We start from the raw sequence: 16,200 nt of genomic DNA, 5'->3' as shown, positions 1-16,200 counted from the left end.
CATTGCGAGCACCGTAAGGCGTCTAAACTCGTACGTGTATATGACGGCTTCCGCCCGTCTCCCTTCCAAGTACCGTGCGGCATCCGCATGAATCCTGCGGTACCATTGCATCTTACGAGCTTCTCGCGATTGGATTCGCTTTATACGGTTGCCGAAGTAGAATACCAATTCGAAGGGTCAGGTGAACAGTTGATTCAAGAATCTGTATTCATTGTAATGATTAATAACGTTTTTAACGGACAGAAATGCGTTGTAGAAAATAATTTGACAAACAATGTGAGAATATAACAAGCAGAGCAAAGTACTGAGAAGCGACGACAATATCATTATCAACGTTCAGGAATACATACGAGTATTTGTATGGTCTACATAAGTATAAATCGCACACATACAAAGATCAATGTTTAAGAATATAATTACTATTTTATTTAATAAAAGAAAATGACAATTAGAATCAAAATGTTGGAGAGCATGCTTTCACTCGTACATATGTTTTAAATTGGAAATTCACCAAAACATGTAACTTTTACAACGCATTTCTGTCCTATATTTAGCACAACTTAGTATTACTAAACACATCCGCCTTTATTCCGAAACTTCTGAAACATTGGATAATAGCAGAGTGAAAGTGGAGCCTTAATTAAATTTGTCTTAGTTATTTTGACCAACAGAAACTCACTTATAACTGTATTATTTCAGTCGTTCGATTTTCAATATCGTTTAAAACAACAACAACAATGATCTGTTGTTATAGCAATGTGGTGTTCTCATATGTGGTTATGATCGAGGTCGGCGCGCATAAACTCAATACTAGGCTTCAACTATGACACAACAATTGCTCAAGATATTGAAATGAGGCTAGATACATAAGTCTTTAGACTCATACCCTTTTATCGAACAAAACCGCTTACTATGGTCCTGTTTAGGTAGGAAATGTATTGTATGGAATACAGTTCTCGTTGTAGTAGGATTTTTATCGTCCTCATTTTTGAAGACATAAATAATTGTTGCAAATTGCATAATTGATACAATATACTATTTTGAACAATGCATATACTTTTTCTTGTGCTAAAATGTTTTAGTGCAGATGCAGACAGGAACAGAACTGTAATATTGCACTTTAAATATTTTTTAAAAGATTGCATATTGACAATAAAAATTTCATTTTACTAAGTTCAAGTATAACTATTCATCGTTTAAACATAGATGAGGCAACTTATTCATTACCTTTCGACATTTATAATTCGTTGAACATAATATTGCTCACTTTGGAAAAAGGAACCATTTTGGCGTCTTAAACGATTACGAAAATAGGCGAAAATGATCAATTTAAATAACGAACAACTTAGAATCCTACCTAGATAATATTAACCGTTTTAAATATAGAAGGAACTTCTAAAATAACATATTATTACCCTATAAGCGTATAAGAAATGATATATATATATATATATATATATCATTCATCATATCAATCTTCTAAACTAAAAAATACATTCAATTTAGAATCGGCTATTACTGGTTGGTCCGGTGATGGCACAATAACCGGGGCCGCGACTGGAACAATAACCCTTGCTGCACCACTGTCCGAGGCCGCAGCTGTGGGAGACACAGTTGTAACACTTACAGCGGCCACTGATGCAACCTCAGTAGACTCATACACGGTCACCGGAAGTACCGTGGTGTGAATCGCAACCGCTACTGTAGGCATTGTTACGCTTACAGCCACAGTGGACTACGAAACAAATGCAGAGTTGGTTCTTGAAATCGTGTAAGTTTTAAAAAATAAGCAAATAGATAATTTCAATATGTAAGTTTAAAACGAACATATCATACAATAATGTCTAGGAATATGCTCCTAAAACACAGACTATCTGAACTCGTTACCGGCTTACGCGCGTGCTCTCGGGTCGGATTTTTCTATCTGTACCGGAACCACATGCTAGATACTTATAATCTATGCTAAGTTATATACAGGTTTTTTTCTATAAAAAAATAACAACATACACCTATACATCCACACATAATTTGTTTCCGCCTTATCGATGACTATCACTTTAAGACAATAACAAAATCAAGATAACACTGCATGAAAAGTTTAAGTCGATATTAAATGCAACTGAAATGCATCTCTTTCGGAGATTAATCACTTTTCTTCAACTTTATTTCACACTTATTTTCAATATTTTATTCAAATTTACAGCAAATTGTTCTTCCAAACTTTCGTCGGATCTAATAACACCATAATATTAATTTAAACTTCTTTCATAATTTAGCGTCAACTTAACTATTTTGAGAATATACGGTAACTTATATGAAAATTAAATAATACATAAAAATGAGAAATAGCAAATACTTAAATTCCAAATTAAAGCAGACTAAACTTAATTATTTTAAGAAGAACACGGTCACTTATATGTAAATTAAATTATGTCAACGCCATATATAAAAGTGATAATATTATTAATAAATTTAAGCTTAATTTTAGATTAAACGTAACATTTATGAGGTCATATGCTTGCTTTAATATGTGCTACCTAATTCAAAACGATTATGGTTAAGTAACTTTATTTAAGACAAAACCAACAAAAGCCATGAATTAATGTATTGTATTGAGTCGTCCAAAACACGAGCAGTAGCATTCTGTATTCTTGATCAAAATAGTATATCTACTATCAACGTAATCAAATAACAATATAAGATTATTACCAATTTATCTTATTTATACTTACTGTGATTTTGTTAATTCAATTGATGTCGAACGTTCTGACAAAATGTCGTTATTTTCAGAGCTACAGATGATGGCTCTGCAACCGGAACAGCTACGGTTACTGTACCAATTGGAGATGTCGGGCCTTTTACAACAACCACAAAAGAGTTATGCGTAGCGGATGGTTTAGGTCCAGGTAGGTAGACATTTCTGATTGAAATGTTAACAATATTTCTAATGATTGGTGTCAATATTGAATTCAGTAGACCAGACGAGTGTTTATGACATTATCTTTTGTAATGAATATTGTACTATATTGGAGAGTGATTTATTCTTTGTTTGTGTTTATGCATTCATTATAATACCAAAGTGGTAACCATAAGACAGAGCTCTAACTCTGCAAGTAATAATGTGCGGATAACAGACAATGATGTATCAATATACGCATAATGGAGGAAATTAGTTGCAAAATGTGAAATGGTTTAAAATAGTCAAAGGTAAAAACATCGTTGTATACATTACATTGCCATGAGCCTTTATCTGTTCAAATCGTTTACACATTATACATACTGCGATCTCTACTCGAATTGTTGAAATCATATTCGACCGTTCATACCATTGTTTAGAGCATCATTCAGGTTGCGTGCAAATAAGTAAACATCATAAGTCTGCACTCTACTAGTTGCACGATAGTACTGACTACTGTTCCGATATGAAGATAAACGAATGAACGAACACCAACAAAGCTCTTTCAAAAATGATACAGGGAACAGCCGTTCGAAATAACCTGGTGATTAATACCCTAAGATGAAGTATAAAATAGGCATTGAAATATTCCATGGTTCAAAATATGTCAGTTTGTAACATGATACTGTTTTATATTTATTTTGACAATGATTTTATACTCTACAAATATCACCAGCTATAACATGCTGGTCACTCCTTACTTTATAAATGAATACACAAATTTCATTAATATTCTTTTTTGCTAATTATTTGATCAAAATACCAAGTGTCCAATATTTTTCTAAAACAATTTATAAATTCAAGAACACGAATCCGAATACACAACAACTACTAATTGAAGGTTTTCAAAACTCATTGTAACATTCGTTATGAACCATTTAGCAGATTATGAACGTATTTGAATGTCAAAATTTACAAGCAGATTTTACTCAGCGTTAAAACAATGGCCGAGAAAAAAAGCCAACAACTCTTTAGAAACACTACACTTTTGAAATTCAATTATTGCTCATTTAACCAAACGAGCGTTTTTCTGTTATAGGTGAATCAGTTGGTGACGTTTCTGCTGCCGGTGTCGACACTTACACGACTACTGGTACGTACATAAACTTATTTGTTTTGCAACGATTGTGAAATAAGTTATTGCAACATTATATTAGTCACTCTCGTTTGGCACGATTATACACATGAGTATAGTCTTATGTTGTGAGGGAAACCGGAGTACCCAGAGGAAACCCATTGTATGGCTTGGTGATGACGAACCAAACTCACATGCGCCCAGGCCGGGAATCGTACCTGAGGCGCCTTGATGAGTAGCGAATGCGCTTAACACTGCGCTAACCGGACAACTATCTATAAAAAAACCCAAAGACAATGGACTGACTCGAGGTTATGGTCGTAACACATAGGATTAAATATATATATGTGTGTTTTAGCAAGGTTTTATAAAGGGCAGAATGCTGCAGAAGAGGGACAGGGATATTAAGGGAAAAAGGCACATTGTTTCGCCTGTGAACAACTTAAATGTTTTTTTACAGATAATGCTATATTATATTTCAACAACCAAACATGTCGAAATTGTATAAATTACATAATTATATTAAAAGTTTAAATAAAAAAAATACAGTATAGAGAATATATTGTTCAGCATTTAATTATATAAAGGCATAAGGGTGCCAATGATGGTCTCCGCGAGGCCAAAAGGGCGCTACCAAAAATTACAGGATGCAGCACCCTTCCAATAAAACCTGTAAACAGTTTAAATACATTTTACCAAAAATTCAAACAGCAGCAGCCCTAAACATATGATGTACACCAATTCACGATATACAATTGCTATAAGAATAATCTACTTTTCTTTATATACCCTTACATGACAAGATCTAATTTGGTATTGCGTTGCTTAAACAACATTTTGTTTAAAACATTACATCAAACACATTAGTCATTAATAGTAAATTGAATGAAATGTTTACAGTATATTGTCCTTTTCGAATTTAGAACTTTCGAGGGGTATTCAGTATGTAAAACAACGAATAAAAACCGTTCTGTTTACAAAGAACAAAAGTCGATAACAATATTGTTTGTATTCAGCAGTTGGAACATATCTTTGTTATTTTATGTATTTTTTATACAAAATAATTGTTTGTTTGATAACGCCATTGCAAATGTTCGTATACATCTGTCTATCAATGCCCTGAATCGTGTAACCTTTCCAGATACCAACTTTGCTGTTGGCCCCACGTCTGGAGCTGTGACAACGGCTGCTGGTATTACCCTCGACAAGGCCACAAAAGACGAGTACACGGTCGCTATTTCAGGCGCGGTCACCGGTGGCGAGAGCAACGTCCTAACACTGACGGTGAAAGTTGGTGGCTGCAGCGGGAAGGAAAAAAATGGCTGCTGCTCTCGGAAGCCTTCTGTTGTTGTCTCTACTTGCTTATACCCTTCTTTCCCTGTAAACGACTTTGATACTTTCAGTTGGCGCGCCCGTCTAGATTCCTGCATTGTATATGCATATGTATCATGGATTTTACACTAAGTTCCCACGACTTTGAATACAAAATGTGACACATGTTTTCGACGCTTAATATTTTAGGTGCCATATAGTGAACGACTTTTAACAGAAAATGTTTTTCTTATTATAAAACATAATTTTGAGTAAATCAATACACGACGATTTATAAGACATGTTACAAGGGATTCATTCACATAGTTGATGTTGGCAACGATTGTTTTAAACTGCGTTTCAATTGAGCTTTATTATTTACAAGTTTGAACAAATACCTTACAGCAATCATGCAAACACTTGTAAGTATAAAATTATTTTCGAAAGTGTTACGAACGTTTTGGCGAAACATAGTATTTTGTGTCACATTTTAAGATAATAAGAACAAAAGAGTTATAATTTGAACGTTCAATGATTATTAATTTAAAAAAGGCAATTTCATCGCATTTACCACGATACTAATTTGATTGATGTCTGACAACGAGTTTCTGTTATTATTACTAAAGAAGTTCAGATCAAAATACATATAATTGAATACAATGAGATTGTGATTCGAAGGGTGACCGTTTTGTTAATGCACAGGTTTATTTTATTTCTCTATAACCAGTGTACGGACTACTTTGATTGTGAATATTTTGGTAAAAAGCTTAAAACTTGATAGAGTATTAACTAATTCGATGATCAAATGTTTTTTTAAAATACAAATGACAATGCGTAGAGCAGTAAAAACATTCTGCGAACTGAATCTACGACGACAAATGTCATTATACACGTGTACAAATTGTCTAATTTATCCAAAGAAAATATGTTTTTGTCATGTTTTTGTTCGTCAACACTGGTCGTGTGTTTTTGCTTATCTTCCTTCATTAAGAATTCTGCATTATGATGGCCATTGTGGTTCTGATTGCTGAATATCTCAGCCTTTTTCACAGTTGTGCTTTTTCTTTCTTTCTTTAGCCTACAAAAAGGAAACGCTGATACATGATAACTATGCATGACTGTTATAAGATGAACACCAAGTGGTATAAGCTGATGTGATTTACGTATTTGACACATACAAACCTAATCATTGAATTAAATAGATTCCAAGTAAGATTATTGTAAATCTCTTTTAATTGAAGCAAACAAACCTGATGTGTCAAAAGCAAATATGTACTTGTATATTAATATTTGAGAAAAATAAAACATGTATCACAATTAAGGAGTTGTGTTTGTTTGTTTTTTGAGTTATGCAAATGGACGATCCAAGCGCATAGCAGAATGACCATATCATCCTATATCGTTCACATGCACTGAAACAAAACAATGATAATACAATGCACAAGTCCAGTAGTCAGTTATTCGAATATAGACCCTATTGAGAGGCACAAGATGAGGGCCCAAACGACACTGAATAAGAGACACAAACGCACAATCATCAAAACCTGACCGAACACAATAGATTTATCAAAAAAGGTTGGTCCACTTAGCGCCTTGGGACAGTCATTGAAAGACGAGTTTACTGTAACTCTTAAACTTGCAAAACCTTACATTTGTACCATCTGGTTCCGACATCTAACATTGACAGAACTGCTTTTAATCAGTCAGTCATCATTATAAATTTTGAAACTCATGAAGGTTGATCAAATTCAAAGCTAAAAATGCAAGATGTATGTGTGGCCTGTTTCTGAGGAACATTTTGTACGGTGTGTCTCGATTAATATGTGGTGCCTACAAACAGGTTCTTCGTTCAGGTATGGCTACTGAGCTCGTCCCTGGTAAATAAAAAAAAAAAGCATCAAGCGTAGACTTTAATTTCTTGTTTGACGTAATAGGCAACGCTGGGCATACAGTCAACCTTAAGGGTATCCGAAAGAAGAGAGTTTTGATTCGTTTCGCACATGAGTATATATATCGCAGTGTATGTCAACAGTTTGTGGCTGAGCCTATGCCGTGAAGCTACTGAGCCCTTAGCTCTTGGTTTTAAGCGTGTCGGCCTTAAGGTGCCTGTAACTTTAATTCCGCTAATTCATCGAGGTGGAATATGAAAAGCTATATACGTACGAGTCAAAGAACGTCTGGTAGTTGGATCACGCTGATAATCTGTCCCAACCCTGATCGACAGCAACATATTGCGTGCTCAAGCTGCGTTCCAACAGCAATCCCTGGCTCTTTCTGTCGATGCCAATGCCCGGAGCGTCTCGGTCCCTCTATTGCTTAGCTTCTAGAAGTACACGCCTTTCGTCATTTTCGGAGCTACTCTGAACCTCAATGATGGGGATTGTAGCTATTGGGGTTAAGAGCTCGTACAAAAAGCATAGCTAGGAGTTCCCTCATCTTAAAATACTCTTGTCGTTAAAACTACCAGTGCAACAATAAAGCCGTAGTATTAGCAAGTTCTGTCATAACGCTGATTTACGAGCAAATTTACTTGGTAAATCTCGTTTCCGCAAAAAACCCACAGTCGGATTAAGATGAACCTATCTTACACTCTCGATCATGGAGGTTACTTACAATCTGCGACAGTCCAGTTATTTGTTTGAAGTTCAAACACCTTTACAATATATACTAATTAAGTCCCTTGAATACATTGCAGCTTGTACAAAGAAAGTGTGTGGTTGACCGACATCATTGTAATCGGTCTTATTGTGCATAATTAAGGTGAGTCTTAAAACGCCGTATTGTCTGTAATCTTTTTTTTATTCCCACACATATTTGTTATAGTGTGTCTTTCGCTTGATAATTTTTATAATTATTATCTCATATTTTTATTTTAAACAATGTTTACAATTTCGTAAGTCACTGACTTGCTTTCTAATTTTTGTTTCGAAAATTGTTTGTCATGATTAATTTGAGCTTTAAAGATAGGTTTAAAATTTCAGATTTTGCTTCAAGCTATTGAACGTACAACATCTATCGTTTCATCACCTTAATTTTAGGGCCTGTCATTTAACATTTTTTCTTATCTATATTTCTTATCTTATCTTATCTTATTTCTTATCTTATCTTATCTTATTTCTTATCTTATCTTATCTATTTGTTATTAGCGATCAATATACTCAATGTCATAGGGTACATGTTCGTATCAATATTATGAACTTTAACTTGTAAGGCAGTCAAGTAAGGGGAAATAATCCGATTCAGTCATTTGAAAGGGTTGGGAAGGGTTATCATCAATTTTACAACCATGGTTACGTACAGACTCTTCTTCATAATTGGGTACTTAGACATTTTGACTCATGTTAATATAAGTGATCATAGTTTCCATGTCATAATAATAGAAATGACTATTATTCATAACTGGGACTTTGGAAGTAAAGTCGCATGTAAAGAATTATTAATTAATTATCATAATTTAATTTCCTACCATGGTTATTTGAATGACTATTATTCACAACTGGGACTTTTACTTTGGGTCTGATGTTAAGAGTTGTGACCATAATCTGTTTGTTGGACTTTGGAGTTTTGGTCTCATGTTTAGAGAAGTGACGAACGTCGGTTTCACTTCCATGGTTTTAGGAATAACTATTCTTTATAATTGGGTATTTAGACTTTTTGACTTATGTTAAGAGAAGTGCTTAAAACCTGATTCACCACAATGTTGATAGGAAAACTAATATTTATACTTGAGTACGAATCGTCACCAGCGAACAATAAAAGTAATAAACACATTGGTTTTAAAAAGGGAGGAATCTGAAAAGTCGGTCGGGTTGCTATGAGAAAAAAGAAAATATAGTACATGTATCATGCTGTGAAGGACATTTCGCGATCTACAGAAAATGTTAGGATTTGTGTTTGAATGAAGTTCTATTAAGAATTATCTGCCAAACACTTGTATGTATAGTTTGTTAATATTTATTATCATAATGTAAGAATAAATCAAAACCAAATAAACATTTAAATTCTTTGAGCGTTTTATTCTATGATGGCGGAAGGGTACCCATACTTACCTTCATAATGGTGGAAGGGTGCTAAAAAGGGTACAGCACCGTTTCAAACTCTTAACCTAAAACCCGAATCATTAATCTGACATAATCAGAGAGCCATACATATCACATTTATAGTACTCTTTGCTTGATCAATTTTCCATAATGCATGCTTTTACATGTGTTTAATATCTGCGACAGTCGAGGTATTCGTTTCACGTATCACCGCCTTTATAGAAACCACCAAGTCACAAAAATACATCGCAACTTGTACATAAAATTTTGTTGTTAAACAACACTTTGTCAGTAGCCTTTTTGCACAATTAACGGGAAGCCTTTAAACGCCGAGTCGTCTGCAATCTTCTGTGTTAGTAGGTATATCATTTCTCTCCGACATATACATTTTTTATTAAACAAATTGCCCAGGTTTTGCAGCACTAAATACATGGAATACCAATTCCAAATCGGATTGACGAATCCTTTCCATCGAGAACATAAAACATACAGATGCATTTCTTGACTCTACAGGCGTGACGAGTAGTGCAGGAGTATACAAGCATATCCTATTGTAAACATAAAAACTAATTAAAGCAACCCTGTCGATTTATTAGGGATTACTATTGCTACGTATTTTGTATTTTCATTTTATATGTTTTACATATATTTGTGAAAGTATGTCTATGACTTTATATTTGTTTAGTAATTATTCTTTAATGTTCATACTTCCAACTGTCTTTGTAACACTAAATAGTTTTTTGTTTTTTTTTTTGTAAAACTGATAGATGTCATAATAAAACAACGTTTAATTTAAATCGTTTTAAATTTCAGATTTACTTTCAAGTCAAGACCTACTATTTAAGTTTTGTTTTATCTTATTGTATATCTCGTGTAAGGCAGTGAAGTAAGGGAATGTACTCCGGTTATGTCAATGGAAGGGGTTGGAAAGGGTTATCATCGGTTTCGCTACAATTGCGATAGAAAATCTTGACTTTGTGTGTGTGTCATGTTATGAGAAGTGACCACAGTCTGTGGTACTTATTTACATCTTAAATACAAAATAAAGATACAATGGGGACATTTTTGCGAAGGCTGACTTATTGTCACGAGATAATAACCTTATAATTATGGCATTCCTGGACGTATGGTCATCAAACTTCACATGAAGGTTGGGCCTGACCAGTAGATGACACCTATTGATTTTGGGGGTCATCGGGTCAAAGGTCAAGGTCACAGTGACCTTTAATGGTAAAATAATTTTAAAGCTTGTCCGAGTGATAACTCAACAATGCCTACACCCATGGCCCTCAAACTTGACTTGGAATTGGGCCTGACCAGTACATGACCCCTTTTGTTTTTGGGGGTCATCTGGCCAAAGGTCAAGGTCACAGTCACCTTGAATGGTAAATGGTTGTCCGAGTGATAACTCGACAATGCCTGCACCCATGGCCCTCAAACTTGACTTGGAGAATTGGCATGACCAGGAGATGACCCCTATGGTTTTGGGGGGTCACTGGGCCAAAGGTTAAGGTCACAGTGACCTGGAATAGTAAAAGGTTGTCCGAGTGATAACTCGACAATGCCTGCACCCATGGCCCTCAAACTTGACTTGGAGGTTGGGCCTGGCCAGAAGATGGTACATATTGATTTTAGGGGTCATTGGGCCAAAGGTCAAGGTCACAGTGACCTTGAATGATAAAAGGTTGTCCGAGTGATAACTCAACAATGCCTGCACCCATGGCCCTCAAACTTGACATGGAGGTTGGGCCTGACCAGAAGATGAACCCTATTGATTTTCGGGGTCAAAGGTCAAGGTCACAGTGACCTTGAAAGCGACTTCGACAATTCCTGGACCCATGGCCCTCAAACTTGACATGGAGGTTGGGCCTGACCAGTAGATGACCCCTATTGATTTTAGGGGTCAAAGGTCAAGGTCACAGTGACCTTGAAAGCGACTTCGACAATTCCTGGACCCATGGCCCTCAAACTTGACATGAAGATTGGGTCTGCCCAGTAGATGACCCCTATCGACTTTGGGGTCATCAGGCCAAGGTCAATGTCATAGTAACCTTTAACACAAAAAAGTTAACAAATCTTCTCCCACTGATATTTCATCAATGCCTGTACCTATGATTATTAAACTTGACATGGATGTTAAGCCTGACCAGTAGATCACCCTTATTGATTTTAGGATTCATAGAGCCAAAGGTCAGGGTCACAGTGATCTTGAATGGTAAAAGGTTGTCCGAGTGATAACTCAACAATGCCTGAACACATGGCCTTCAAACTTGACATGGAGTTGCATCTGACTTGTAGATGACCCCTTATGATTTAAGGGGTCATTGGATCAAAGGTCAAGGTCACAGTGACCTTGAACGAAAAAAACTTGTCTGTGTGATAACTTGACAATGCCTGCACCCATGGCCCTCGAACTTGAAATTTAGGTTTCTGGTGACCAGCTGATGACTCTGGATTTTGAGTTCATAGAGTCAAAGGTCATGGTCATAACACACTCTATCCTCACACTTTAATGGTCATAATCTTAAAACTGCCTTAACGGCAACAAATCAGATGTCATTTCGGTCCATGCATATTTCATTCAATTGTCCATATAATCCTGACAACATGGCGCTCAGGGGGGCATAATGTTTGACAAACATCTCTTGTTATATTCTGAGTTTAAAATAGGTGTTAATCTGTTTCAGATCGGAATTCATCACTATAGTACCGTATTCACCAGTAAGGTTTTATCCAGGATACCAGAGTGGCATCTGGGATTGATCTCTTCAGTAAGCTGGATTCACCAGTAACGTTTTATCCAGGATACCAGAGTGGCATCAGGATTTGATCACTTCAGTACTGTATTCACCAGTAACATTTCATCCAGGATACCAGAGTTGGCATATGGGACGATCACTTCGGTACACTATACCAGAGTGCCTTATGTATCTTGGATCAATGACTTCAGTACTGTAGTCATCATGAACAATTGAAATAAGAGACAATAATTGCATATGTATCAAATGCAGAGAAATGTGTCAATTTTCTTGGAGAGTATTCCCCTATCAATAGATCAATACATCATAGTTTATTACAGTCATCTTGTCAGTAGGCTGCTAAACTCTTGCTGGGGGTGGGGCAATTTACTATGTCTAAAATACAGTGACATTGTTAAAATTAAAACAAAGCCCAATATGTTCTGAACAATTAAGTGTATTGGCAAAGTATATACTTTTTGTAGTTTTAAACTGAATGAGCTTATGAATGAGCTTATGTAAGCATAATTATAGTAAATTTTTGTTCTGATAATGTTGTGAACAGTTAAATTGCTTTATTGTGCATATACAACATAAATATATATGTATCAATAACAAGAACTAATGTTTTGTTGAATAATCTATGTGCTTGTTTTTAGCTCACCTGAGCACAAAGTGCTCAAGGTGAGCTATTGTGATCGCCCTGTGTCTGTCATCCGTCGTAGTCGTCCGTTGTCGTCCGTCGTCAACAATTTGACTGTTAACACTCTAGAGGTCACAGTTTGGGCAATATCTTAATGAAACTTGGTCAGAATGTTACTCTCAATAAAATCTTGGACGAGTTCGATATTGGGTCAGCTGGGGTTAAAACCTAGGTCACCCGTCAAATTAAAGGAAAAGCTTAACCCTATAGAAGTCACATTTATGACTGTATCTTCAGGAAACTTGGTCAGAATGTTAATATTGATAATCTCTAGGTCAAGATCGAATCTGGGTGAAGTGTGGTCAAAACTCGGTCACCTGGTCAAATTGAAGGAAAAGCTTGTTAATCTCTAGGCCCCAATTTCTCGAAACTTCTTAAGCTTAACAGGCTTAAGTAGCTTTTAATATTTCAATTACTCAAAATACATACTTGAATGGAATTTTGATAAATGAAAAATGGTTTAATTTAACTAACATATAGATAATTCCTATCTAAAGTATAAAAAAACTCTTAAAGAAGTAAATATTATCCAAATTATTGAAAATCAAAAATAGTGAGTTTAAGTTAATCCGGTTATAAGGGACTTAAGAAGTTTCGAGAAATTGAGGCCTGAGGTCTCATTTACGACTGTATCTTCCTGAAAGTTGGTCAGAATGTTCATATTGATTAGCTCTAGGCCAAGTTCGATCTTGGTCATGTGCAGTCAAAAACTAGGTCACCAGGTCAAGTAATAGGAAAAGCATGTTAACACTCTAGAGGCCACATTTATGACCATATGTTCATGGAACTTGATCAGATTGTTATTCTTGATGATCTGTATTGGATTAGATGAGCGATACAGGGCCTTCAGGGCCCTCTATAATATTTTAAACGCACGAAAATGTGAATGTGTTATCAATGAATATCACTAGCAGCACATATAAAGTCATAGTTAACAGTTTAACCAATAAGATACATAATAAGTTAATAACATTTTTTGGACAATTCGTCCCGTTTTGCTATCCAAATCAAACGCCGGCGCGCACAAACTCGAAACGGAATATTAAGGACGTAATTTCCTGCATGACGTGACGCTATTGATACGTTATGATCGCATTTCGGACATAATATTAGTTAATAATGACATTTCAAGTGAGGTTTAGGCTTAAAGCGAATACTGAAAGAAAACGGGAATTGTGAAAGTGAAACGGAGCATGTTGGAGCATCCGTTTCCCTTTCACAATTCCAACTGACTTTGGCACAACCTATTATCAATGCGGCAATTTTTCGAAAGTTTTGAATAATTGCCGCATTGATAGTAGGTTGTGCAAAAGTCAGTGCAATGGAATGTGAAAGTGTGACATACACTGTTTTAACGTGTGTTTTAATGTAATTCACGTATATTGCCAGAAGCGTAGCCAGCATTACGCACTTACGCATGTGCGTAACATCAATTTGAAAATTAAAAAATTAATATGGCCAAAAATGGCATCAAAGTCGAGGGCTAAGCTAAATATTGATAAAGAATAAAGGGAAGATCAGCTATAATAATCATTGTTTCTCTTAGCACGATAGCTTATTGAGCCTAAATCAATCACTTGGTTACTACAATGTCGACTGCCTCGAACCTATAAATCCCTCCAAATACACATCAGTGCCCCTACGGCTACAGGGATATTCCCCCTCCCATTCTCTCCTCCTAGCGTGCGTAACATTCAGTAAAGCCTGGCTACGCACCTGATTGCTATGGTTTGTATGCATTAATTTTATGAAAAAATCTATCTCTATTAGTCATACAAGTTTAAAGCAGAAGCTAGAATTTATAGAAAACGAGTACGCACGGGCTCATATTTCAACTTGCTGTGATTACCCCAACCCCAGTTTCCTCAGTTGTTTATGCAAAGCGGCATGACACATCAATTTTATCGCGTAGTAATAATTAAATCCGTACAAGTGCATCGAACCAATACATAACTATTTTCTTATAATTGTTTGATGCAATTTCTTTGCAAATAAAACAACGCATGGTAATGAAAATCAATAAAATTAATCATTTTCAAAACGCAGGCAGTGCAGTGTTTAACTTTGTTTGGTATCTGTTCATTACAGGACCACCAAGGCGTTCATTAATGTATTGATGACACCTGCACTGTTTTGTAGCCGATCGATAATACATTTAATAAAAGTTCTCATATAATAAAATCAATGAGTCCTCGAGTGTCAGTTTGTTTGCAATTGAAAATTGCAACTCACATAACATTTTGTCTAAATAAGGTAATGTTGTCTTGCTGCCGTAGAAACCCTAGCATTCTGCAGTATAAATTGTCAGGTCGGGGCTGTAGCGCCATATCGGCTGATTGAAAAACGTTCCACGCACGCCTGCGATTTACTGTGCCAAGATGTTTCGGGAAATTGTTTTCTGTGCAATGGTGTTCTGTGGCGTTCAGAGATCTGGTATGTTTAAACATTTGTTATTTCACTTTAAATAATATTATTTAAAAACAAATAAGGATGTTGAAAGGCCTTCGATTTAATGATGTCTTCAAATCAAGAACTCAGAGTTGGTTTATATCTTCTTTAATGAACGAGTGCTTTTGTTCAGAAATCGGGAAATGGACAAATGGTTGACACAAATAAATATAACCATATTGTATATGGAATTGACATAATGTTACCAACACTATATGCTACAGAAAACACAAGCTGAGTTGATTTTAACTTATATACTATCATTTGAATTTCAATCGCTTGTGTTTTAATAAGCGGTTTTTTTCAAACATTGTTTCAAACGGAGCGATGAGGTTAAAATTATTTTCATGGACTCTATGCAGACGTTTGATACCGTGGACCATAGGTGAATTAAATGTATTGCATTAATAAATTAATTTAAAATGGCTTAACTCTGAAATGCTCCGATAATTTTCAATAAACCATTCATTCAGAAAAGAAACGATCAGAAAATGCATGTTTATTATCATGACATTACTTATAAAATATGAGGCATGCAAGGTACCGAGACTGTCCTGTAGGCACCTTGTTTTTTTTAATTAGCCGTAGGGCGCAACGGAAGTTGTTGCTGCGAAGTTAAAAGATTCCGATATGAGAAGATATGTAATTGGCCGTAAGCTAGCTTACATGTTAAAGTCAGCATTGCATGATTTTGTCGTTCGTTGTTTCTTTATCATTACCTTCTAGAGGTGGTTGAGACAAAACTGTAATTATCTGATAACCCACGTCACCAGGCAAACCCGCGGTCGTTTGTTTAAACCTCACGATTTAAATACTGTTGGTACTACTGCTTGTGCGCATCCGATCCGTGTCGGACATATTCGGGTTTGGTGGAAACAATATTAGAAAGACTGGCAAAAGTTATATTTTATGAACAATCAGAAACTAAA

At 35.6% G+C, this 16,200-nt stretch overlaps 1 long non-coding RNA gene across 1 annotated transcript; it reads left to right on the top strand.

Annotated features, from left to right (window-relative positions):
- The first annotated feature begins 2,792 nt into the window (after window positions 1-2,792).
- Window positions 2,793-5,312, top strand: LOC128240610 (uncharacterized). Its single transcript, XR_008262220.1, has 3 exons — window positions 2,793-2,906; window positions 3,996-4,049; window positions 5,173-5,312. It is a non-coding gene; the product is annotated as an uncharacterized LOC128240610 (long non-coding RNA).
- The last annotated feature ends 10,888 nt before the right edge of the window (window positions 5,313-16,200 follow it).

The sequence above is a fragment of the Mya arenaria genome, chromosome 7, assembly GCF_026914265.1.
Source record: "Mya arenaria isolate MELC-2E11 chromosome 7, ASM2691426v1".
Classification (NCBI taxonomy): Eukaryota; Metazoa; Mollusca; class Bivalvia; order Myida; family Myidae; genus Mya; species Mya arenaria.
This window is presented reverse-complemented; position numbering and strand designations above follow the sequence as displayed.